This window comes from Chiloscyllium punctatum, chromosome 1 (assembly GCF_047496795.1).
Source record: "Chiloscyllium punctatum isolate Juve2018m chromosome 1, sChiPun1.3, whole genome shotgun sequence".
Lineage (NCBI taxonomy): Eukaryota > Metazoa > Chordata > Chondrichthyes > Orectolobiformes > Hemiscylliidae > Chiloscyllium > Chiloscyllium punctatum.
This window is the reverse complement of record NC_092739.1, coordinates 36,980,752-37,008,650: the sequence shown is the minus strand read 5'-3', so window position 1 is coordinate 37,008,650 and position 27,899 is coordinate 36,980,752. Positions and strand designations below refer to the sequence as shown.

Here is a 27,899-nt window from a genome sequence, read left to right as displayed (position 1 = left end):
AACCAAGTTTGCCAGGCACCTCCCCCCACCCACCAACCGTGGGCGCTGCCTCCCTCGCCAAGTCGCGAGGGGGGGGGGATGTCGGCACCGAGCGAGCGCAGCCGCGACGCCACCCGCGCGGGGAGGAGATGCTGCGCACGAGCGGAGGAGACGCTATCGCGCGAGGGAGGGAGGGAACAAGTCGATTGCCCTCCCTGATGGGCACTAGCAACCTAACGGCATCTCGTTCCACTGGCCACTTCAAAAGATTCGAAATTCGAAGCTTCTAGATTCCAGTCCTCGCGCGAGTCAGGCCGGTCAGTGCCAGGCTTCGACCCGGCCGTGTGTGGTTCTATTTACTCAGCATACTCTGACCCCACAGTCAACCCAACCGACCGACCGACCCACCCACCGACTGACTGACCACCCACCACAACCATTGGTTCGTCCGTTCTAGCCCCGCCCTCACTTCGATGTCGATTGGAGGACGATGCTGTCCATCAGTTCAATCCGCTTCGTATTTGAGTCGTCATGACGCGGAAGAGTGTTGAAGACTGGGGTGGGCGGTTAGTTGTTTAGTCGCAGTAATCTGTTCGTTTACTTATTTTTGTGCAGGGGTTAAATAAGTCAGCTGCCGAAAGCTTAAGTTTGCGAAACGGCAAGAAAAATTATTTTGAATCAAACAAATAAACCCAAGTTTCCTCAGCAGACAGGGTTTTGGTAAACATGGTGGTTGTGCGTTCGCGTGGACTCCAGCTTCCCACCACCCCCACCCAAACGTTTAATTTGAAACTTAAAAGTGTGGCCACTTTAAAGGAACTGAAAGTACTTTGTTTTAAAACAAAATTGCCCATGAAGTGCAGTCTACCGCCTGAAAACAGTGCAATTGTGATGCAGGTTAAGTATTTATTAAGATTTACTTTAAGGAAGGTTCCCTAATTGCTGATCGTAAGAAAATAACATGCAGATGCTATATATCAATGTTATTGATGGTGCTTTCCAAATTTTGCAGTTGTTTTTGTTCTTTTTATTACAAGCCTTGCAACTATAAATGCTCCATATTTCAAAACAAAACGATGGCTCTAAATCTCGAGTGAAGGTGAGCTGTCCAAGATTTCAATTTTGAACTGGTTCCTGTTTGTTATGGTATCTTTCAAGCAGTTTCTAATAGCTAATTTCGACGCCTCCCAGATTCACAGATTGAAGGTCTCAAATTCAGTAGTAAGAAGTGTAAATTAGAGTGGGTGAACTCTAATGACTCTGACTTTATATCTCAATTTCAAATCTGGCACAGTAAGGAAAGAAAAGAATGATTTTAAGTGAGGGAGGAAATACAAAAGAATAGTTATTAAAATTATTTTTTAAATTGTCAACAATGATTAATACTTGAAGGAATATAATTGTAACAGTTGTAATTGAGGTGTTGGCAGTAATTATAAGATTTTTTTGTTTTTTTTTAAATGCCTAAATTTGAAGTAATTGGACTTTATATGAATATTTTGTTTTTCTGCAAATACAACAATATCCCACCATTTGACTTGCCATTGAGGCAGGCAGTAAAGTGGATTTCAAGGATGGATTGAAATAGTTTGTAGGACAAGGCAAATATGAATTGTACACTGCTTTATTTTACAAACAATTGAATGTACAGCTTAAACAATGTAAACAAATTTCACCCTAAATCAATTAACTAGAGAAGCCTCCTCGACAGCAAATAAAAACATATCTGCTCAGCCCTCTTGTCCTAACTAGCTGTGAGCTGACAATAAACAGGATTCCTCTCACTGGAGCATGCTGCTCTGAGCAAGTCTTATGACACTTGTTGTTTCTCTATGATCCTAACCAATTGGTGGGAAGTCCCAGTGACTGTTTTTCCCTATTCAGTATTCTTACAGCAGATGTTAATAAATCAAGCTACTTCTCCTTTCTTTTGAGTGTGTTGGCTTAAAGATAACAGTTGCTATTCTCAATATGATTAGGGACAATTGTGTCTTATGAGAAAATGAAACTTTATTGTCTCAGCTTCAGAGAGAATGAATCACAATATTCTATTTCATCCGGCTTCAATATATATGGCCTGTAGGTTTTTTTTAAAATCTGTGACAATTAATTTTATTTTCAAACACAACAACATAATTTATCCCCAAATATTTTGTGAGGAAACAAGTAATCAAAAATCCCTTATGGTTTTTGATGAAATGTCAGATTAAGCAAATCAAAACTGAAAATATAAATTATGACCTTGTTCCTGCCCTGCTGCTTGTACAGTTTTGAACTATGAAATTTTTTTGTGTCATCAACAATTGATCATGTATAAAGTATTTGAAACAGCAAATTGTCTCAGCATTTCGCATGATGGTGAATGAATGGAGGAGTTAAAGAAGATGCACTTGGATTATTTTGTGGTTAAAAATAAAATCCAAGTGCAGACATGTCATTACAGAATAATTTACTACTAATTTGAATTTAGGAAAATGGACTAGTGTTGTCAATTCCATAGAGCCGGTCTGGCATTTCTATCAGATTAGAATGGTTGCAATGCAGAAGGAAGCCATAGAGCTTGTGTGTTCTTGTTCGCCCTTTGTAACTCCTCTTAAGGTTTCTTTGAATTTTTTTTGTTTTAATAGATATAAACATACTGAGGATGACCAAAAATAAGACTTGCAGGGCAGAATAGTTGGAGGTAATGGGCAATGTGATGAAGCCTCCTCAAATGCATTCAGCCAGCATTGGTAATGTAAGGTTGAACAATCATTGGAACGTGAGTTAGGTTGAATGAGAAGAACATTAAAGAAATGGTAAAGCAAGGTCATAGCATAATTTGTTTACAAGAACAGTATTTAAAGCAATGTTTTAGTGGATAATAGACATGGAGATCAGTGAGACTGAAGTGATTGAAAATGGAACTTTGTACACAATAGAGTGCGGGTATTGGAGGTTTCAGTAAGTCAATATATTTACAGTGTAGCTTTGGAGAAGATGAGAGGAGTTTTGGAAAAGTAAAATTTTTGTATCAATATTAAATGACAACATGAAGGTTAAGTTCATTCATCTAGTGCACAGCTTAATTACATTAATACCCAAGTCTTGTATACTAATATCTAAACTGATGGTCACCTGACCACTGATATTCAGTTACATTTTTATGTCTTATGCTTTAACTGCAACTAATTATTTTAAATTGCTTTGTCTATTTCAATATGGTAGGCAATTGTAGTCAGCAGTTTTACACAAAGCCCTGGTCCCTGAAGTTTATACACCCTAAACCACTCTCTCTGCATGCTTAAGAAATTCCTTAAGGCCCATCTCTTAGATCAGGGTATTTTCTTTTGTCACTTGTCCTGGTATCTCCTTGTTTTAGCTCAGTGTTGATTTCTGTTTGGTAGCACTCCAATGAAAAACCTAGGGATGTTCTACTAAATTGCAGGTGCTATACAAGTTGCTGTGTTAGTCTTTCTCTTGAATATCCAAAGGAATGGAGGCAAAGTAAGAGGAAAAAAAAATCCACAATTAGCTAGCTTTTGGAATGCACTACCTGAAAGGGTTTTGAAAATGAGTCAATAATAAGTTTCAAAAGGGAATTGTATGAATACATACAAGACAAAAAAAAAGTATATGGGAAAGGAATAAAAGCATGAAAAAGACTGTTAAAAATCACACAACACCAGATTATAGTCCAACAGGTTTAATATGAAGCACACTAGCTTTTTGGAGCGACGCTCCTTCATCAGGTGATTGTGTCCTGATGAAGGAACGTCGCTCCGAAAGCTAGTGTGCTTCCAATTAAACCTGTTGGACTATAACCTGGTGTTGTATGATTTTTAACTTTGTACACCCCAGTCCAACACCGGCATCTCCAAATCATGACTACTATCAACACCACTAGCCGCCGGCTTAAAGTGGAGAGGATCTCCAAGAAGATCGCACATGTCGACACACTAGCACCTGATGAAGGATTGTCGCTCTGAAAGCTAGTGTGCTTCCAATTAAACCTGTTGGACTATAACCTGGTGTTGTGTGATTTTTAACTTTGTACATCCCAGTCCAACACCGGCATCTCCAAACCATGAAAAAGATTAGATTATTCCTCAAAAGGGCTCGACAGTCTACTTGGTCCAAATGACTTTGTTCTGGGCTGTACTATTCTATGACAGCAATGGGATGAAATAGTAGTTAAGGTATTTTTTTGTTAGCACCATTGATCAAACAATCAACACTATCCAGTGAACTTGCATTTCTTCTTAGAATAGTGCTCTCTCTACTTAAGTATCAGAAAAATCAGATGGGATGTGGTTTAACATTTCATCAGAAGAATGACATTTCTAATAATGTATTCCTTCAGAATTGCATTGAAGGTTCAGTATAAGTTATAATTAAGACCAGAAGATATAAGAACAGAATCTGGCCATTCAGCCCACCAAGTCTGCTCTGCCATTCAATGATGGCCGATATGTTTCTCAATCCCATTCTCCTGTCGTCTTCCCATCTTGTTCCTCTCACTAATCAAGAAAATATCTATCACTGTCTTAAATTCTGGGAGACATCTTGAACCAACAACCATATGATTACAACAGACACAAATTGGTGAAGTCCAATCTACCCTGTATATTTTGCCTTCATGTGCAGTTTGAATGCTTTTTTGTAGTCATTATTTTTACAATCATTACTTTCATCTGATCTAATTGTTTCATGTTATTTCCTACTGAAGTGTAACACGAGGGGAATAATGTAGCATTATGATTCAGATATGTTGCTAATCAATTACAATCTAGGATATAATGTAATATGGAATCTAAATTAGAAATCAAAGCACCTTATTTCATACTCTATTTTGCTTCCAAATTTTATTTGCTTAATTTACTAGTCCAGTGGTCAAAATGAGTTTTGTCAGGATTTAGGGAAGGGGGAACAATGTTAGGGGAATCAATTTTACTGATGTATAAATCTTGGTGCATATTATTTTATAGTACTTTATTGAACAAAAAAAAGTACAGTAAAAATGTTTACTTGAAAATTAAGTTTAATTTACTCTATGTTGTATCAAATGCTCAGAACATTTGTATTAAATAGGACAGTCCACTTTTGAATTTTCTCCTAAATTTTCGTAAAGTACACACAGTAAACATGTAATTTTATCTACTAGGTACAGTAGATCCACCACCACACCCCCCCCCCCCCTCCCCGTACCTGTGGGGGGTATGTTCAAAGATCTATCATGGAAGCCTGAAACCGCAGATAGGAGGGAACCCATTCATTTAAATGGGAAATTTACCTTCCTTGCAGCTCCCTGGTTCCTGTTTCTGGAAGGTTCCCTTTAATATGTTCAGGTCTCGCTAAACCGCGTGTAATTGAAACCATGGAAAACGATTCAGCAGATATGGGGTCGCCCTGTACTTGATGCACAACAGTTCAAGTGAAAATTAAAACTTTGCAAAAGTCTATTTCCTAACTTCGCATAAATTTCTCCCATTTAAAGCTGACGTGAAATATTTGTTATTTGCTCCATGTTTCTGAGCAGGTGTAAGAAAACCTGGAAACCCTGAGCTCGAGACTGTCAACTATCCAGTGAAATGTTGGTATTATCAGCTTTTTGTTTAGCATTATTTGATCAAGCAAAAGTGCATAAAGAAGCTGCAATCAACAGGTATTCAGTTGCAGAAAAGCAATTTTGAATTGTGCTTTCAGTAGAATTTTGATGTCTGTGGATCCTTCCACATTTCAGTCAGCTCATCAGGAATTCAAAACTGAAACATAGTGCTTGCTGATGCTGTCTCTTACGACACATCTGCATGTGTCAAGTGCAACAGGAGTTCTAGCTGGAGAATGTTCCCAATTGTTTCATTGTGACCTTCCTAGAATACAAGATATCACTGATTGTATTCATTATCATTCATTCACATGTGGGTAGCACTATCCATTTTCTTAATAGTAAGGGTTAGTGTTCCTTGAACATGCAGATCATATGCATTTATTGACAAAATTGATTTAAGTATATGTAGATTTTTCATCCAGGATAAAAATTTCACCAATAATTTGATGGAGAAAATAGATGTCATAATTGATTTTGACTTTTTGCCTAAAATGTGACACATGATACTCCTCTAGAAGCTCATGCCAAGCAGGATATTTTTGTGGCAGAATTGTATTGGAGCAGATCTACATTGCAATGGTTTCATTACTATAGGAATTCTGGCCATGGCACGGTATTATCATATTGGCTGACATTATTACAGACGTAAGTATACCTGCTGAAGATCCTCCACAGTGAGCTAGAGAAAAGACCTGGTCTATTTACCCCGAGTGGGCCTATTCCTTCCCTAGCTACTCTCTTGATGCTAATGTATGTATAAAATGTATTGCGATTCTCCTTAACCCTGCTGGCCAAGGACATTTCATAGGCCTGTTTTAGCCCTCCTGACACTCCCTTTGAGCTTCTTCCTACTTTCACAATATTCTTCAAGAACTTAATCTGTTTTTAGTTGCCTAGACCTGAGGCATGCTTCCTCTTCTTTTGAATAAGCTGATAATTTCCCCTGTCATTCAAGGTTCCCAAATCCTGCCGTTCCTGTCCTTCATTTTCATAGGAATATACTTGTCCTGCACTCTAATCAATTGGTCTTTTAAAGACTTCCACATGTCAGATGGACTTATCCCCGAACAGCTGCTCCCAATCCACTTTCTTGCCTAATTCAGTTAAAGTTGGCCTTCCCCCAATTTAATATCTTCATCCAAGGTCCACTCGTGTCCTTATCCGTAAGTATCTGAAAACTTACCGAACTATGATCACAATTCCCAAAAATGCTCCCCCACTAAACGTTTGATCACCTGGCCGTCCTCATTTCCGAATACTAGGACCAGTATGGCCCCCTCCTTCATTGGACTATCCACATACTTTTTAAAAAACTCTCCTGGACATACCTACCAGATTGCTGTCCATCCAAACCTCCAGCACTGAGGGAGTCCCAGTCACTTGATTGATTGAATATGAGGTAAGTTAAAATCACCCACCACAACAACTCTATTATTTTCACATCTTTTCACAATATGGCTACATATCTCTTCCTCTATATCCAACTGGAAGCTGGGAGGTCTGTAGTAAGATCCCAGCATTGTGATTGCACCCTTCCTAGTCCTTAGTTTTACCCATAATGTCATGCTGCAAGATCCCTCCAGGGTGTCTTCCCTCAACACAGCTAAGATGTGCTCCCTAAATCAGTAATGCAACTCACCCATCTCTTTTGCTTTCTCCTCTGTGTCATCAAAAATATCGCTATTCCGGAAAATTAAGCTGCCAATTTCTGTCCACTTTCAACCATGTCTCTGAAATAGCAATATATAGTTGCATGCATTAATCCAGGGTCTAAGATCATCCATCTCATTTGTTGAACTTCTTGCATTGAAGCAAATACAGTGCGAGCCTGTAGTTCCACAGAGCTCAGCAACATCTCCCTGATTACTCTTTCTCTTAACTGTATTTGCCTTCGTCTCAAACTCTTCCCTAATCTCTATACTTTCTGACCTGCTGCTTCATTTGTACCCCCACCCCCACCCCCAACACACTAGTGTAAGCCCTCCCGAGTGGCATTTTTTGAATCTCCCTGCCAGGGTATTGGTGCCCCTCCAGTTGAGGTGCAACCCATCCTTCTTGTACAGGTTTCAGCTTTTCTGGAAGATATGCTAATAATCTATATATCTGAAACCCTTCCGGGACACCGGTTCATTGGTCACATATCCAGTTGCAGTCTGCCTCTGTTCCTAGCCCCAGTAGCACATGGCACAGGGAGGCATCCCTGGGATTACTACCCGAGACGTCCTGCTTTTTAGTTTACCATCTAACTCACTGAATTGTCATTGCAGGACCTTGTCACTCTTCCTACCTGTGTCATTTGTGCCAATATGGACAATGATTTCTGTCTGTTTACCCTCCTGTTTCAGAATATCCTGTGTCCACTCAGAAACATCTATGATCCTGGCACCAAGGAGGCAACATACCCTCCTGGAGTCTCTCTCTCATGGTCACAGATGTGCCTATCTCTGTCCGTAAGTATCTAATCTCCAATTGCTATTGCTCTGCTATGCTTTGCCCGTCCTGTCTGTATAGCAAGGCCAGCTGTGGTGCCACTGCTGTGACTGTTGTTGCTGCGGTCACCTGATTGGCCATCTCCCTCATCATTATCCAAATTGGAATACTTCTTTGACAGAAGAACAGCTGCAGGGGAGTCCTGCAGACACCCATCTATCCTCCTGTATCTTGGGTGAGACCACATTTCTATAACTTCGATATTTGATGCTCGCCACCATTTGTGTGCTCCCTAGTGTTTCCAACTGCTGCTCAAGCCAATTCATTCATTCAGTGAACAGCTGAAGCTGGATACACTTTCTGCAGATGTAATTATCAGGGATACTCTCATCATCCATGATTGACCATGTATGTGTACCTTACTGCAGTAGTGTCATTAGTGGGAGTATCCTTGAGTTGCAAAAGCATTTTCCATGCACCGGTGTTCCTCGTGTATATATTACCTATACTATTGATGGAGCTTTATGATGCTTAATCATAGTTGACAGAACAGAAATTTATTTCGTCATACTACCGCTAGAATTTGAAATCCCAGTCATGTTGAGAAAAAGATTTTTGTTGATCCCTGTTCATTAACTATCTTTCACATCATCACAATTATTTCAGAATAACCAAGCAATTCAGCAGGACCCATGACTATATGGGACATATATTTAGTAATGGCCACCATCACATCCCTGCCTTCTTAAACTTGACACTTTCTGGGGTTCTTTCTGGGAAATGTTGCCTCCAGTGATATTAATAGCACAAGAGCTGTGATAAACTGATTGGAGCAATTCTTTGCTGTGAATATGAGAAAAAAAAAAGTTGTCAGAGGATGAGCTATGTGCATTGTTGTGTACTTTGCTGTTTTGTGAAAGAATACGAATACTGCTTTTAAACTGTTTGTTAAAAAAGGATACTTCCAGCCCGATACTTCCAGCATTATTCAGGGCATGTATAGTGTCCAAATCCATGATCTGTACTCGAACTTTGCCATAGAAGATTTGTTTGAAATATTCATACTCTTGGCCCATTATGCAGATCATGCGCTTTGGTTTTACATTCCAGTAAATTGAGTAATTCATCATTTATTTGTGCAAATACGTTGTATGCTGCAGGATTAGCCTTTTGGAATTTCAACACAAAGCTAATATCTCAAAACTCGCTAATATAATAAACAACAGCACCTCACAATTGTATGATCCACTCTGCCAACTACTTTAGTTAGCTGTGTGTTATCTGACTGATGACATGAAATTATATAAGGGAATTATTTATGTCATATGATAATTACTATGTATCTAAAACAGCATACTTTGTAATAGTATAACTGGGGTTTCACTCGAACATCAGTTAATATGTAATACATTAAACTGCAGTTGTCCCTTCACATAATGTAGAAATTATATTCATTTACAAAGTAAGCTGTAAGCAACTTCTCCACCATCAGTAGTTTCCGTTAGCAATGTAACTTTCCAAAAGAATTGTTATGCAGTCTATTACGTTTACAATGAAGAGAGTGAGCAAGAGTTTGAAGTCAACTGATGTGTTTTTGAATACTATAAGTATTCACCAGTATAGATAGAAACCTCTTTTTATTCATTCAAGGGATGTGGGCATCTTTGGCTAGGGCAACAGTTGTTGCCTTTCTCTAAATGCCCCAGGGCATTTAAGAGTCATGAATGAGAGGTTACATATAGGTCAGACCAGGTAAGTAAGGTAGATTTTGCTCCCTAAAGGACATTAGTAACTTAGATGGATTTGTAATAACAGTAGTTACATCATCACCATAAAGATAGCTTTTCAGTCCAGATTTTTTATGCTGTGTGCTTGGTGGCAAGAGATAATTGCAAGATTACAGAGGATACAACAGATGACCACACATTTTTTGATTATTAAAAAGTTTTCCAAAGCAGTCCAGGGTAAAAAGTTAAAAAATAATGGTCAGCTTGTTAATAAAAAATATCATAGTCGTGGTGGGAGATTTTCATCTTTATGTAGATTGAACCAACTAAATTTCAAAACTAGCCAGAAGCATGAATTCTGAGAGTATATTTGAGATTGTTTCTTAGAATAATATATTCTAGAAACAAGCAGGGAACACACGATCATCGACCTGGTAATGTGTAAAGAAACAGGATTAATTAATGACCTCATAGTAAAGAATAATACATAAGAGTGATGATGACATGGTAGAATTTATAGTGAATGATGTGGTGCATAGGTTTCAGTGCTGGTGTGATGCCAGGTATGTAAGATTTCTAGTGGACTGATGGGCAATATCAAACAACACATCCCTTTGACTATGTAGCAGGTAGCATGCAGACCATCCTCAACCAGCTTATATTTATAAAACTCAGAACATAATCTTTAACACTACTTATGATTATGTGGTTGAAAAGCATGTATTAAATATTCCTGACTATGCTTAGAATTACACTGAGAAACCACGTTAAGATTATTGGTTGGGTCTGCAATGTGATTCATTTTCCTGTGCCAGACGTGACATTCTTTTTGCCCTGTACAGAGGAACAAGGCACTATTTCGTTTGGATAATTGATTATTCGGTTAATTGATTCAATGCCTCTCCTCTAGGGCTCAGATTTTTCATGAAGTTTCCTTTTTTCTCGCTCTGCCTGCCTTGCTCCCTCTCAGGATTTGTTTCTGAGCAGACACACACTTGTGTGAAATTTACATGCTGCATTGCTGAAACCTCCTCTCCCCCCCCCCCCCCCCCCCCCCCACTTAGTTCAATTGAATTGACCCACCAAGCACTTGTTAAATCCATTCCCCATTCAGGAGATTAGGCAGCAGCACACCACAGTGAGCCCCTACATCCCATCCGCCCCCCACGCCCCACCCGCTCCCCAAACCCGTCCAATCCTGCCTCCCCCATCCACCCCCACCCACCATCTGCGCCCCTGCCCCTCCATCTGATCATCTGATGTGGCTGCCTTGCTCCCGTCAGCCGCACGTCTGCCTCCGCCCCCTCTATTTGACCCCCACCCCCTCTCTGGGGCAGCTGGATTGGACACCAACAGTAAGACTGCTGCTGCCTTTGCCGGGGGGGCGGGGGGTGAGTCTCAAAATAGCGTGCGTGCACGCATGCACACACGCAACTTTTTACTGCAAGTTTTTGACAGGTTCATCCTTTGCCTCTACGGGACAATATTGGAGAGATTATCTGAGGAAGAGGGGTTTAGGGTCTTTGATGTAATGTTTCCATCGGAACCTTGAGATCTTCTTTGGATAATCTGAAATTCGGATGATTGATATTCGGATAATCGAGGTTCCTCTGTGTATGAATAAATATCTCCACATTTTGTAATCTTTTCATTGAATAAAGAATTGTGGAGTAAGCCAATTCCTGCTGCATTCCCATAACAATACTCTGAACAATCAGAATTAATCTGCCTTGTCTGAATTTAATCAGTTAATTCAAACAGCATTTACAGACTAGGCAGTTTAATGCAGAATCGTTGATTCTCCTGCTCCTCGGATGCTATCTGACCTGCTGTGCTTTTCCAGTGCCACACTTTTTGACACTGATTCTCCAGCCTTTGCAATCCTCACTTTCTCCTATTTTAATTTCAGTGGCAGGGAAACTTCTAGAGAATTAGTAGTCACATGGAAAAAGGTAGGTTGATTTTGAAGAGTCACCGTTGATTTCTAAAAGGAAAATTGTATTGAACTAATTTGCAGACTTTTTTGAAGAGATAAAGGTTCAGTGAGAATAATGCTGTTGATGTGGGTTGTTGTAACCAGACTTTCCAAAAGTGTTTCATACAGTGTCACACACAGACTTGTGAGGAAAGACTTAGGTCATGGAATAAAGGGTCAACATCAATATGCGTACAAAATTTGCTAAGTAATAGGAAACAGGCTTTTTCAGGCTCAAAGGACATTTTTAATAGAGTTAAGCAGGAGTGGATACTGGGACCCTTGCTCTTCCTGAGAAATATTAATGATCTAATAATATATTAATATCTAGATCTTGGAGTGTAGGGGATAATTTCAAAGTTTGCAGATGACATTAAACTACTATAAACTGTGAGGAAAGTAAGGTAAAAGTCCACAAGGAAATAGGCTAAGTTGTCGGAGTGTGAGTTAAGTGCCAGATGAGTTTCAATGCAGAGAAATGTGATGCATTTTGGTAGGAAGAACATTGGAAGACAACACAAAATAAGGGGTACAAGCCTAAATGAGGGTGTAGCAGCAGAGGGACGAAGGTGTACATGTGCATTGATCATTAAAGGTGACAGGGCAGATGGGAGAGGAGTCAGTAATGCATACAGTATCCTCTGCTTTATTAATAAAGGGATAGAGTACAAGAGCTAACTCTTATAAGACACTCATTAGATCTCAGCTGGAGTATTGTATAAAGGTCTGGGCATCATATTATTGGAAGGATGTGAATTTACTAGAGAGAATGTAGAAGCAGTTTACAGAAATGTATCCAGGATTGAAGTACTTCAGTCATGAAGGTAGATTGCAGATGTTGAAACTGTTCTCATTGGAGAGACGAAGGCTAAGGGGAGATTTTCAAAATCATGAATGAGCTGGATAGAATAGATGGGGACAAACGTGTTTTTACTTGTACAAGGAAAAGATTGAGAGAATATAGATTTAAAGTGATTAAACTTTAGACTGGGAAAGTGGTGCCACAGTGGCAATGTTGCTGGACTCGTATTCCAGAAAACCAAGCTATGCTCAGGGGACATGAGTTCAAATCACACCATTGGAGATGGTGAATTGTGAATTCAGTAAAAGTCTGGGGTTTAAAAAATAGCTAGCCTATTGGTGATAATAACTATTGTCAATTGTCATAAAACCCACTCTGGTTCCTTAATGTCCTTCATGGCAGGAAATCTTCAATCATAACGTGTATGGCCAAATATGACTCCAGATCCACAGCAATGTGTTTGAGTTGTAACTGCCCTCTGGGTAACTAGATATGGGCAATAACTGCTAGCCTAATCAGTAGTGCCCACATCCATGAACAAGTATAAGGAACTTTGCAAAAATAGCTAATATGTTAGGAGAAGTAGTTTCTTCATTCAGTGAGTAGTTAAGGCATGGTGGAGGGAAGTTCAATTCAGATGTTTAAGAGGACCTTGAATGATTATTTAGATAGAAATAATGTGCAAGTATATGTGGAAAACCAGGAGATTAGCACTAGGTACTGATGCTCATTTAATGAGCTGGTCCAGGCACGATGGGCTATATGGTCTCTTAACACTCATATCAGTCACAATCTAAGAATATGGGGTAGGCCATTTAGAACCGAGATGAGGAAAAGTTTTCTTCACCCAGACAGTGATGGGCTTGTGGGACTTTTTGTCACAGAAATGGTTGAAGCCAAAATATTGAATATTTTCAGGAAAATGATGGATTTAGTTCTTAGGGCTAAAGCATATGGGGAAAATGTGGGAACAGTATTCTGAGTTGGATGATCAGCCATGATCATGTTGAATAACAGTTCAAACTCAAAGGGCTGAATGGCCTACTCCTCCTATTTTCTGTGTTGCTATGTAAGTTGTCTGTGACCTCTGAATTTAACAATCAGTTTGAGGATGAAAACTTGGGTCTGAAATCAAGTGTTAAAGGCATTAGAAGGCTAAAAGGGTTAATTTGTCTCAAATGAAATAGGAAAATAGATTGGAAGGGAAGACTGAAGAGACATTTAACATATTTCATAATTCTCAACGCAGATATATTTGATTGAGAAGGATGAAATTAGAAGTGTGCAATATCCATAGCTAACCCAAAAAGTTAAAAATGGTATTAAATTGAAAGAAAAGGTGTACAATGCTGCAAAAGACGAATGGTAGCCCAGAAAACTTGGAGCATTTTAGAAACTAGCAGAAAATTATTCAAAGAAAAGAGAGATCTTAAAGAATGAAGGAAAATCAGTACAAAATACCAAAAAAAACAGTGATAGCTTCTGAGCATATAGAAAGGGCGTAATATTGGTCCCTCAGAGGACGAGTCCGAGGAATTAACAAAGAAAAGATGTGGCTGCAGGGATAGTGAATGCATGGTTGTAACCATCCAAAATTCCCTAGATTCTGCAGTAGGTCTCAGTGGATTTTGTGAAAAGAAAATCATATTTAATACATTTGTTGTATATTTTTAAGATGTAACAGACAAGGTGGTTAAAAAAGAAGCAAAATATATATAATGTATTTTTGTTATTCCAAAGGTAGTAATGAAGGTTCCCCACAAGTTTCTGATCCAATCCCCACCAGTTCCAATGAGTCACTATAGTAAAACTCCAGGTTGCCATTTCCAGAATGATTATTTAATTTTTTCACTGACCCAACACCCAATTTCAAGAAGAGAACTCTTTTAACAGTTATTGCTTTAATAAGTAATTGGACAATATGTTTCATTTTAGCATAATTGCGTTCTGGGTTGAGTTATCAATTGGACATGCCCATATCTACAAGAACATCTTGACAGATAGAATGCCATGAATTATTTTGTACTCTGTTGCTCTATCAAGACTGCTGAGTAAACCTATTCTTTTCTCTTTCCAATCCATTGCATATCAAACTTTGCTTTCTGATGTTAAAATGTTTTCATTGTCTACCCAGTTAACTTGAATATGAATGTATCTGCTCTCAGTACTTGAAATTAAATCAACAACAAAATGAAATATTTATTCAGGCCACCAATTCTATTTGTTTAGAATTTTTACTTTTGTCTTTTTCTTTATTGTTTGCAATTGCTAGGTTCGTCATTTTATATATATTTCCCCTTTTTAACTATATATATTTAACCAAGAGGGAAGGCGCCTTTTTATGTCTTGTTCACATTGTCAACTGACTCATCCAATTTAGTGCTGCCAGTCAAGCATTTCTTAAAACCTCAATCACTTGGTGATTTACTTGATCTCTGTTTTTATCATAATCTGTTATTTTTTGGTTTGTTATGGTTTTGTGTTGCTTAACAATATGTAAACTGTTTAAATTGTAATCTCAAAAAGTCACATATCATTCTTGAACGTTATTAGTCATTAACTCTAATATCTAGAAATAATCTTAAAATAAACATTGAGATGCCAGGCATTCTCCAAAAGCTTTACAATTCAATTATGCCATGCCGATACAAAAGCCCATAGACGATCAGATAAGATTAACCAGTTATTCAAATATATAATCTAAAAATTGCATATCTCATTGAGTCAGCCTCAAGAGTCAGAAGTTCACAGGTTCAAGTCCCACCACATAGACATGAGTACAAAGTCTGGGCTAACACTCCAGTGCAGTTCTGAGGGAGTACTTCACCATGACAGGTCTTTCAAATACTCTCTCAGGTAAATGTAATTGGCACTATTTTAAAGAAAAGGGAGTTCTACCTGTCAAGCACTTTGAGAATTTGAAATGTTGTGAAAGATACTTAACTCTTATTTGCAATTCTCAACTGAAACACACTCCAACTACATTATAAAGAGATTTGCGACCACTTGAGCTTTTTGCCTTTTGAGTACTTTCTGCAGACAATTTCACCTAAACATTTTGAGCTAAATGCTTGTCAAGTTTTCAGCAGTGCAGGGTTGAAGTTAAATTTGAGCAGAGGCAGACAGCATTGTGCGCAGAGACATAGGAAGTCTTTTGATGGATATGAGACGTGAATGCTGTGATTTGTCTTACGAGGAAGGTTTGGGCAGGTCAGACTATATTGGAAATTTTAAAAATGTGAGCAACAGAAATATATTTCTTATTGAAACATAAGATTCTGAGAGGTCTGACAGGGTTGCTCTGTGACTCTGTACAGGCACCTGAATAGGACATAAGATTCTGTTAGGTATGATAGAATAGAAACTGCTCTATGACTCTACAGGTACGTGAATAGGACTGGTTTAGAGGGATATGGGCCAAATGCAGGCATAGGGGTCTAGTTTATTTTGGGAAATTTGGTTGTTGACATGCACAAGTTGGACCAAAGGGTCTGTTTCCATACTGAATGACTCTATGCAAGAATGTTTCCTCTCTTGGAGGGAACCCAGAACTATGCAGCACAGTTTAAAAATGGGAGTCTCCCATTAAAGACAGACATAAGGAAGAAGATAATCTCTCAGGATCATTAGTCCTTCAAATTCTCTTCCATGGAGAGCAGTGAAGACTGGGTAATTAAATATATTTACAATTCAGCTAGAAAGGGTTTTGGTTGATGAGGGACTGAAATGTAATGGGAGAACCGGTAGAAACGTGGAATTAAGGCCACAGCTGCCAATTTCTTATTGAATAGTGGAGTAGGCTCAATGGGTTAAATTACCTGCTCCTCCTATTCTTTAACTTCAATTTGGCAGGGAGAATTTCACAAACCCTGCTCTTTCTGCAGCCTCAATTATGCTTCTGACACAGAAACTCTGCAATTGTAAATTCCATACCTACTGAAGGCTCTGTGTGGACAGTTTACCAGAACCCCTGCCCTTCATTTAAAGATAGAGTAAAATTTCCCACCAAATCCAAGATCACTCAATAATGCCTCCAACAATATTCCATAGTACTTTGCAATTGCAGAAATTCATGAAATTAAGTTTGCATGCCTGGCCCTTTAAATAACAAACACTTCTTTCAGCTGAATGGTTAATCTTTGAGACAATAATCTCCACGGTCCAAATTTGGCCATTGTCTGCCAGTAGTACTGTATCATAAGAATATGACCAATTTCCAGCAGTTCTAGCACTCCCAGGAGATAAGGCATCTTTTTAAGATTCACACAGCTAGCTTCATTAGGAGTAGCTGCTGATGCAGCACAAAACCCAGTAAGAGAACCAACTTGTGCAATGCTGTTCCAAATTCATGGCAGTCATCTAGGTTGGGTGAAACTGAGCTACATAACTAGATATTGTAGTCACCCCCCCACCTTCTCAAGTGCAGTTTGGGATGGCAATAAATGCTGGCTGAGCCAGTCATCCACATCACACTAATGATTTTGTAAAAATGAATATCTAAGTATGGGAATGAAATTGATCATCAGCTGATGCTAAAACGGATTGATTCTCAGCTTTGCGAAAAGGCCTGTGCAAGTTTTGCATTGGACTTCTCCATGCTCCTTGACAGTAGCTGTCGGGTTCTGTTAGATTTGTAAATGGATTAACCATTTCTACCTGCATACCCATCATGCCATTTTTCTGTACTCAAACATCCTGTTGTACCTCTGAAACAGAAGTCACTTGCAGTCTTGCCCTCTGGTGAGTTGACACCCGTATTGTTCCTTCACGCTTGTGTGGCTGCAAACCACTCTGGCTTGGAACTTCACTGTGTGCAAATCCCATCTCTAAACTGGTCTTCAATATGATTTCCTGTCAGTTGGTTTGAAGGTATGGGGGCAGGGGCGGTGCAATACAAATTCCAATAGACTGCTAGTATACCAACTACCTGCTGGCCCCACTGCAGTTTTACCACTGTAAACTATTTGAGACTTTTAAGTGGGAAATTAATTAATACTGACTACAGGACCCTTTTCTGCCAACACTGGTTGGAAATTTTCTTGGCAAGTACCAATCATGGCAGGTTTCCTGTGTCGACTGATTATGGAGAATAGAAAGTCCCTCCTTAACCAGCCGCCTGGTTATTGGATGTTAACTAAATGGTCCCCCTTGTCCTATGACTTCACTAGCCTCAGACCCACCATCTTTGTAGAGGTTTAGTAGTTTGGCCTTGCAAGGACGATCCCTGACTCCTTGATGAGCTGGATCCAGCAGAGCTTGCCATGTCAAAATCTGACCGATTTATCAGCATTGGATGCTGCCCCTTATGGTGCTACCAGTAATGGATTGCTGCCAATCTCTGCTTGGCCCGGTGGTTGTCTGAGGAGGGACACCCTGATGGGTAGAAATTTTGTCCTCAGCCTCTTAGCTACCAATAAATGGCTGCAGAGCAGCCAGTGTTCCCTGTAGTGGGCTCTCCTACTTCCTGTGCCCCTAATCTTTTAGCCTGGAGACGGAGACTCTGGCACCTCATACAGTTCTGCCATCAAGATCATCAGAGCTGATAGCTAAGAACATGAGAGTGACTGATGATGTTTTTTCATCATCAGTTCCTCCTACTTCCTCATCCTGCTTTGACACTAGTACCCAGCCAGGTGGCAGTTCTCAGATAGCTGCCAGGTGAATGTTTTAAGATGGCATTATGGAGAGGTTAAAATGGGAAGAGAAACCAGGAGACTCAATTTAAGACCTGCAATTTGTTTATGAGAAGAGATCCTACAATGATGGTCAGCACTGATAGCTCCATAGGGCAAAGACATGCGGTAATGCTTGTTCCCTGCTAGTTTGATGTGGCTGTTCTCAATTGTGCATCACCTTGTTCAACAAGATAGCTGCAAATTTGTCAGAGAGCGTTGTGCACTCTGTGTGGTTGAGTAACTGAATTATAGAGTGTAGATCTGAAGCTTGCAGCATGACAGTGTGAGATGAAGATATGAATATAAAGTATGAGTCATGGCTGAAGGGAAACTTGACTGGTAAGTGATGGAGTACATTAAGCAATGTGTGAGGCTAACGATTCAGTTGTAAGGATGCGTCAACTGAACATGCCATCAGAATTAGATTAGCTGGCATTGACTGCAATGACTACATGCCCTTACTATCTCCTCAATGTTTATTTGGAGGGACTCCTATCCACTTCCTACACCTATGCAATGTCAGCAAACCTTGGACCCCATTTTCTGCCTTATTATTGTAATCCCATCTCTCTCCCAGAAGAAACTCACTACCGTATTCAAAGATGCAGACTAGTTTGAACTTGTGATAATCTTGCAGTTTTGAACAATCTGCACAGGGGATTCAGCCATTCAACATTGTGTTTGGTGTTAGTTTCATGCTGCAATCATGTAAATGAGCAGGAAGCACTAAGTTTATGGCTGCCCCATTAATTTCCCATCACAATACCTGCTTATTTTCAAACATTCTGGAATTTCACTGCTCATAGTACAAGAGGAGAAATAGCTTTTTAATGAATGCAAACATTTGAATAGCCATATCCGCGAATTGGTGTTTTGTGAAATAGCTTTTTTCAAATACAATGTAATAGTGCTGATGCAGATGATATATGTGTCACTGAATTTTAAGTATCATAATTAGGCAATGGCATGTTGAAAAGTTCCTGCTTAATTGGTAATGCGTTAAGATTTAAATCAAACTTAGAGACATTATGTAAAATAAATTTTAGCAAAGTTGATTATTGAATACCAATTATGCATCAAAATACAACATGGGTATATGAATAGAAGGGGCTTAAAAGGAATATGGGGCAAGTGCTGGCAAATGACACCAATTAATTTAGAATATCTGGTCGGCATGGACATGTCAGTTGGAAGGGTCTGTAGCCGTGCTGTACATCTCTAATCAGATAAATACAGAGCAACAAAATGAGAAATTAACGTTCAAATGAAAACAAAATAATGCGTATACTGGAAATCTGAAAGAAAGACAGAAAATGGTGGAGAAACCTAGTAGGTGTGGCATCATCTATGGAGAGAAAACTGTTAACACTTCAAATCTGACATGACTCTTCTTCAGGCAAAATACTTCACATGGTAGAAATTTGGGGAAAAGTTAGCAATTGCTGGAAAGATTTAGCAGGACAGGAAGCATTTAGGCAGATAACCTGTTAACATTTTCAAATGTTAGCTGTGTGTTGTTTTTACAGATGCTGACTGATTTGCCAAGTGTTTTCAGCATTTTCTATTTTAACTAATTTTATTTTTCTACTGTGCACAACTGGCATCAGAATCAAATATATTCAACTCACCACCACCTTCTCAAGAGCAGTTAACGATGGACAATCACTGCTGACCTAGCCAAAGACACTGAAATCCTGTGACCAAATTTAAAAATTACTCTCAATATCCTTTAAAACTTAATATGTAGAAACTCTGGTGTTCCTGTTCTGTTATGAAGATGTGGGTGTACTGTACCTTTAAGAAAGTTAAAAGCTAGCAGAACTATCTGACAGCACCAAGTGTTCTGAACAGGTATGATGTAACCTTATGGTCCAGCGGCTCATGCAGCTGGTTGCCTGGAGACAAAGACAAATTTGAAATAGGCCAATCAGTTTCAATTATATCCCCAAAAAAATCAAACTCCAATCAAGTTTGAATTTAGTATATTGGAAATATTAAAAGCCAATGACACATTCCGATACTTTGGGGGTATAAGACCAGGAAAAATCGAACATTTGGGAAAGAACTGCCAATAGACCAACAGACGTAGGCTGCTAGTCAAAAACTGTGAGAGGTACCTATCTAGAGAAGAAGTTTGCAGAGAGAAAAACATCAACACCGACCTGGAGAGCAAATCTATAGAGGAAGATATAAAGAGAAGATTTGACAGCTGGCTGGTTTTAACATTTGAATTTTTCAGTAAATTTTAATTGGGAGCTTTATCGGACTAGTGTTATAGAAGGGAAAGTAAAAGATAGGTTAGAGGAATGAATTGAAATAGTTAGTTAATTATTCTCTGTTATATTTTTAAGAAATAACGTTGTTAATTTTTACTTTAAATAGTTCTTAGTCTCTCGAATTTGCACAGATTACTGCATGCGATAAATCTTTTCTGTGTTGCTGGTTCAAATTCAGCAGGAGGGTTTACCTATGTTGGAACAATTCTGCCTCAATAAGTGTGCCACAGTTGATCCTGTCCTAAAACATAGAAACAAACCATTTTCTTAGTACTCACTGCTATTCATCTCTGTAGCACTGCTGGAGAGAAAAAATCCTGCAAATGTTCAAAAATACTGGGATGAAATCCTTTCTGAGGAAGGAAGGCCATCACAAATCAATTAAGCAAAAGATAATATGGTTGACTTTTGTATAAATTAGTTACACCTCAATTTAATTTCCTTGTACAACATCCATAAGCTGGAATTACACACAAAAAGAAGTGATATTTGTGAACTCATTGACCTAGCACAACATAATCCAATCTTAGAAGTTCACTTGCCAACAACAGTGTATATATGCTCCATAGAACTCTTGTGTGGCAGCAATGATGTTTCTACCCCTGAGCCAGAAGACCAAGGTTCAAGTCCCACCTGCTCCAGACATGTATAATAACTTCTCTGAACAGGTTAACTGGACAATATCGATGTGTCCCACTGCAGAGTATACTTATGTCTGAGATAGATCAGTTTTGATCTCTCAGAGAATCAAAGGATGTTGACAGCAGGCAGGAAAATGGAAATAAAACCAAAGATCATCCATGATCATATTGAATGGTGGAAAAGGCTTGAGGGGCTAGATGGTCTACTCTTGCTGTTATTTCTTATATTCTTATGAAGTATTAGTTGACCTAATTCTGAAGTGGAGCAAGTAAGTGATGGATAGATCAGGGATTATCTTGGGAAACAGTGAGCACAATATAATTAGTTTTAGTGTAATAATAGACAAAGCAAAAGTTCTGGATAAAAATATTTAACTGGATCAAGGCATCCTATAGTGAGTTTTAAAAAAAATCTAACTCAGATCAAATTAAAGGAAAAGATGACCAACAATGAAAAATATTTAACCTATAAATTTTTAAAAAATAATTAAATATATCCTAATAATGGTACCAAGGCATTTTAATAATTCTTTCAATATATATGAAAAATTCTAAAGCAATTCATGGAGGTGTAAAGAATTTTTAAAAAAATCAAATCAAAAATAATATTAAGCAAGTTGCTGAAAACTTTCTCACAGAAGTTTAGTTCAATGAACATCTTAAAGGAGAGGATGCAGACGCTGGCAAAGGAATTTCTGGAGAGAATTTCAAAATGTGGGCATAGATGTGAAAGCATGACCGTCAAAGGTGCAGTAAAGGAAGAAAGAATGAAGAAAAGGCTAGAACCAGTGAAACACAACTTTCAGGAGAGATTATGAAAATAGAGAGCAGTTGATCATCAAGATCCTTACACTCCAGAATCAGAATTTTAAGTTTGAGGCATTGAGGGATCAGGAGCCAGAATAGTTCAGTCTGAACAATGGTGATGAGTGGACAAAACTTGGTGCAGGGTAAGTTCTACATGATGAAATTTTAGATGAATGTATGCTTATGGATGTTCAAGAACATTAGGCCATTCAAGAAATGATAGAGTTATATTATCATTGATAGGCGACATGGTTTTGTGCGGGGGAGATCGTGCCTTACCTACTTAATAGAGATCTTCGATTAAGTGATCAAGTTGATAGATGAAGGAAGGGCTGTTGATGTCATATACATGGACTTTAGTAAGGTGTTTGATAAGGTTCCCCATGGTAGACTAATGAAGAAAGTGAAGTCACATGGTTTGCAGGATGTTCTAGCTAGGTGGATAAATAACTGGTTGAGCAATAGGAGACCGAGCGTAGTAGTTGAACGGAGTTTCTCGAAATGGAGAAGTGGTATTTCTCAGGGGTCAGTGTTGGGGGCCACTGTTGTCTGTAATATACATAAATGATCTGGAAGAAGGCACAGTTGGTATGATCAGCAAGTTTGCAGATGACACGAAGATTTGTGGAGTAGCAGAAAGCACAAGGGGCTGTCAAAGAATACAGGAGGATGTAGATAGACTGGAGAGTTGGGCGGAAAAGTGGCAGATGGATTTCAATCCAGCCAAATGTGAGGTGATGCATTTAGGCAAGACTAATTCTAGAGCGAGTTATACAATGAACAGAAGAGCCTTGGGAAAAGTTGATGGGCAGAGAGATCTGGGAGTGCAGGTCCATTGTACCCTGAAGGTGGCTGCACAGGTGGATAGAGTGGTCAAGAAGGCATATAGTATGCTTGCCTTCTTTGGACGGGGTATTGAGTATAAGAGCTGGCAAGTCATGTTAAAATTGTGCAGGATGTTTGTTCGGCCGCATTTGGAATATTGTGTACAGTTCTGGTCACCACATTACCAAAAGGATGTGGACGCTTGGAGAGGGTGCAGAGAAAGTTTACGAGGATGTTGCCTGGTATGGAAGGTGCTAGCTATGAAGAAAGGTTGAGTAGTTTAGGTTTACTTTCATTAGAAAAAAGAAGATTGGGGGGGGGACCTGATTGAGGTTTACACTATCGTGAAGGATATAGACAGGGTGGATAGAGTCAAGCTTTTTCCCAGGGTGAAGGATTCCATTAACAAGAGGTCACGCTTTCAAGGTGAGAGGTGGAAAGTTTAAGGGGGATACACGCAGCAAGTACTTCACAGAGAGGGTGATGGGCGTTTGTAATGCGTTGCCAGCAGAGGTGGTAGAGGCAGGCACAGTAGATTCATTTAAAATGCGTCTGGACAAATGCATGACTAGGTGGGGAGCAGAGGGATACAGAGCTTAGGAATTGACCGACAGGTTTAGATAGTACATTTGGATCGGCTCAGGCTTGGAGGGCCGATGGGCCTGTTCCTGGGCTGTAAACTTTCTTTGTTCTTTGTTCCAGTTAATCACGTCTGGAGGTGGTCAAACCATGGACGAGGGTTTCATCACCTGATGGCTAAGGTATGGTTGAAGTCAGACAGAAGTGAAACTTTGCAGCCTTTGTGGAGTTACATGGAATCAGAAACCTTCGGATTGAAGAGGAGTCTGGTTGTAAATTATCTGCTTCAGCTCTGGATGACATACTGGAAAGGGTATAGAGTTGATAGTAAGGGCAAGGACCTTTAGTCTTCCCAAAAATGACCCAGAAAAGTTTATAATTCATTCAATACTGAATTTCAGGCAAATAATTTGACAGCACAGTGGCCATGGGTTTAAATAAATTTGAAATTAATGAACCATTTTGTGCAGTTCTACAAACAAAAATTGCTAGAAATTTGTGACTGATCAGGTAGTGGTTGTGGAGAGGAACACACAGAGTTAATGTTTTAGATTGATGAACTTTCACCAAGCATTTATATGTGTAGGAGGGCAAACAATAAAAGTAAAAGAACATTAAGATAGAAAGCTAGATCAATGATCATTAGAAAAGTCAAGGTAAGAAATAAAATAAAATTAGCACAAACATAGAAATCAGTGGAAAAGTTTTCTAAATGCATCTTAATCATAACTTCATTAAGAATAGTAAATAAGTGCTCTGTTATAGTTGTCAATGAAGAGTTGCATAGCTGTTGAAGCATCAAAGATAAATGTACAACTTGAATTGTTTTTCAAGAAGAGTTGATATAGAAGACATTAATCAAACCTTAAGGTAAACAGCCTAATGTGTTGTGGTGTTCTATTTCTAAGGATTCTGTGGGAATCTCTCAAGGTAATTTTATATTGATGGCAGATTATGAAGGCAAGATGATTCACTAAGTTAGATAATTTGCACTGTTAGTTTTTTACCTGCCTGACATCTCTCTGACTGACCCTGATGTATTTTCTGAGGTTACCCTCATTAGCTTAATGTTAGATGCTGAGAGGGTTGGTGTAAGATAAAAGAGGGACAAGAAAATGGCTGTCACAAAACCCGAAGATCTGGAGCAGTATAATGCCGAAAACTTACTTAACGTTAGATTACTTTGCAGTCAGTTGAACTCTATTTGAGGCCTTTTGGATTTTAATTTCATACTCATCTGCTATAGTAATCTGGATACCAAGAACATATTGGTGTTGTTAAATTTCGAGACTGTTGTGTAGTATCACCAGAGATTGCAATGTTTAAAACAATTCCGCCATGATTGTGTAAATCTAAGAATGGATATGTTGGCCCAAATATGGGCAAATTTAGTGGGAGTTGATATCATTAGAGTACAATCTTGGGAAAGACAGTAGTGGTAGATTAATGATGAGTTAGACCAATGTTCAATTTTCTTCCTCATCTGCAGTTGATCTGCCAGACGTTTAACAATACCAGTATAAAATCTTGCCTATAGAAAATCATCTAGCCATGGGATGAAATTGTAAGGTATTTGGAGAATCTACATTAATGGTGTTATTCAGAATGGATTTAGAAGCAGAAAACACTAATACGGGGATGTGATGTCAGACTTCTACAAGACCTTAGGTCTGCTGGGTTAATGTGCACACCCGTGGGAACTCCATTATAGAAAGATATAAAAACAATGGAAAGCACACACTCATTAATCTGTTACCAAAGCTAAAGAGTTACACTCACAAATAATGACATAAGAAGTGAGGACTTTGTTTTCACTGGAACTAAAAAGATTTAGCAAGTTATAAAGGAGTACAGCTGTTGAAAATCTGAAACAAAAACAGGAAATACTGGAAACACTCTATAGGTCAGGCAACATCTGTGGAGAGAACTCTACACAAGTTGACATTTCATGAGAACTGCATCAGCACATTAAAGGGTGACCTGATAGGGGTTTTCAGATAAAGAATGCTTCTCAGAAAGTAACTAGCAATTGATTGTTTCCACTGTTTAGCAAGATGGTAACAGAAAGGCACAAAAATAAGATGGAAGCATCTTGAAAAAAATCTTTATATAGTTAGGAATTAAAATTTACAATAAACTGTTGTTGAACAAGAATCTATAAATGTTTTAATCAAGTAAATGGATCTTTGTTTTCGAAAGATGATTATCAAAGACTTTGAAGAACAAGTTGAAAAGAGGGATTAACTAAGTGGTGGTAGAGAAAAGCATTGGCACTGACTCGATGGACCAGATGTGTCCCTGTGTTGTAACATTTCAAGCAATTATGTGGCATTTCTCATTTCTTCAAAAGCTTTACTGTGCTGCCTGAGTGAGATTGTCAACTGTGCCAATTTTGGTTCAATGCCCACTAGAAACTGGTCTGTGCTTGCCCAATCTCTTCTAAAGAAGAACATATGCAGCCAGCTAATGGACCTTTGTTGAAAATTTCAGACAACTTGTTATCACAATGATGATTTAATTTGCATTTCTGCTTTCGTTTGAGTTCATTTGAATTTTTCTGAACAAAACCAGCTGTAATATACCATTGAACAACTGTTAACTGACTAGTTAATATCCTGTGGCATGGCTTATGGACAGAATTTTTCTTTTAAAATGTCCAAGGTTTTATCTCCCACTCTCCCCTCTTTTTTCTGTTTTCTCACTGTTGGATCTAATTTGTGGAAGGACATATATTCACCAACATTTTGGTAAATGGCACTATCTCCATGTAAGTATGGATTTTTAATAAATTTCTTGGATAAATGTTAGCAGTTGACAGCATGTCCTGAACAGAGACATGTTAAGTTTGCCATTTGTCAGACGTATGTTTCTGTGGCTGTAGTCAGCATTCACTTCTTTTAAATAAGAATACTTCATTGTTTGAACTGAATTTCAACTCCTGATGTCTTATGTGTTGCAAGCCAGATTATTATCTATTTTGGCATGGAACAAACTCCAAACATTAAGACATTTTGCTTTTTTTTATTGTTACCTTACTCCTGCTGAAGATGTATTGTATTTACAAAAATAAGACAATTAATTCAAAAGTTATCCCAGAGTTGCAGTTTTCCATTCCCTGTTAAATCTATATCCTAGTTGCCAATGTTTTTCTACTGAATGTTAACAAAGCATAAACACAGATTAGGCAGGCACAGCTCTGTAAATTTGAAACCCCCCCACCCCCCTTCAGAAAAGAAAAATGCTTAATTTTTTTGCGCCTCATTGTTAAACTACAGCCATCCTTCCTGCTAACCTACATCCTGTCTTTTATGGCCTTACTTCCTTTTTAAGTCCAGGGTGTATATGAAAACAGTAAACTTGTCATGTGTATTTCAACTGCATTTTTGGTTATTAGTAAGTGTAATGTTTTGTTTCTTGATTATTTGTAATTTAACTACATGGGATAATTAATGAAATGTGAAAATTCATCTCTTTAGGAGCAAGCATCTTTATAAATTCATATCATTAAGACTCTGTAAAACTACATTATGATCTTCATTGTTTTTTTTGACAGCACACCTGCTAACGTGGCAATGGCATTGCACCAAATATATTTTAAGACCACTTAACAAGAAAGAAAAAAGTGATCTTCCATCCATTTCAAACTATTAAAAGGGAAATTAACCCATAATGTCCCTTCTTTCCAGCATAGTAATAATTACCCTGAATTTCTGGAGAAGTATTAGTGAATTAACAGTACCTACCGTTATTAGATTGCAAATATTGTATTAATCTATGGTGAGGAAAAACTATATAATGAATTGCAATTCTGTACAAATTGCTGGATGGTTTGCATCGTGAGCTTTGACCAGATAGGGATCTATCTTGCAGAAGCTTCCTCATTCAAAGAAATTCCACATCGTGAAATTGCTGGATTGGTGCCATTAGTGTAAATTAATTTTGTTGCTGCCTTTTGGGAATGGTAATTTATGTTGTCAGGACGCTGTCAATGAGTTGATTTATAGTTCTGACATTAAACTTAGTTTGCAGGACCAGAACAGGAACCATGAGTCTCATTCCAAAAGGTAACAAACCGATCCAAGAAGGTTCGCAAATTGTTTGGAAATTTACATTGGCAGTGTTTTTGTGCTAGTCTTGCCATCCACATTGCCATCAGTTCAGCAAGACAATAACTTTCAGGGTGTGTACCTGTTTTGCTACTAAAAAGTATGTAAATTTGTTTAATTTACATAAAATAAAATAATTTTAGCATACAGCATATGATTACAAATAGGCAAAAGTGAGGACTGCAAATGCTGGAGATCAGAGTCTACATTGGACTGGTGCTGAAAAAACACAGCAGGTCAGGCAGCATCCGAGGAGCAGGAAAATTGACATTTCGGGCAGAAGCCCAAGGGTTTCTGCCCGAAACATTGATTTTCCTACTCCTCTGATGCTGCCTGACCTGCTGTGCTTTTCCAACACCAGTCTAATCTAGACATACGATTACAAATGGATATATTCATCTGCCCTGTCAAGAATTACTGCCATAAAAAAATCTGATGTGGAGGTGCCAGAATTGGACTGTGATGGACAAAGTTAAAAATCACACAA

General features: G+C 38.6%; 1 long non-coding RNA gene across 2 annotated transcripts; it reads left to right on the top strand.

Annotated features, from left to right (window-relative positions):
- Window positions 1-374: 374 nt before the first annotated feature.
- On the top strand, window positions 375-27,620 carry LOC140493525 (uncharacterized). 2 transcript variants are annotated; one of them, XR_011963713.1, is made up of 5 exons: window positions 375-876; window positions 7,915-8,019; window positions 23,430-23,488; window positions 25,506-26,073; window positions 26,860-27,620. It is a non-coding gene; the product is annotated as an uncharacterized lncRNA (long non-coding RNA). The 2 variants fall into 2 exon arrangements; XR_011963707.1 differs by lacking the exon at window positions 25,506-26,073.
- Window positions 27,621-27,899: the final 279 nt, after the last annotated feature.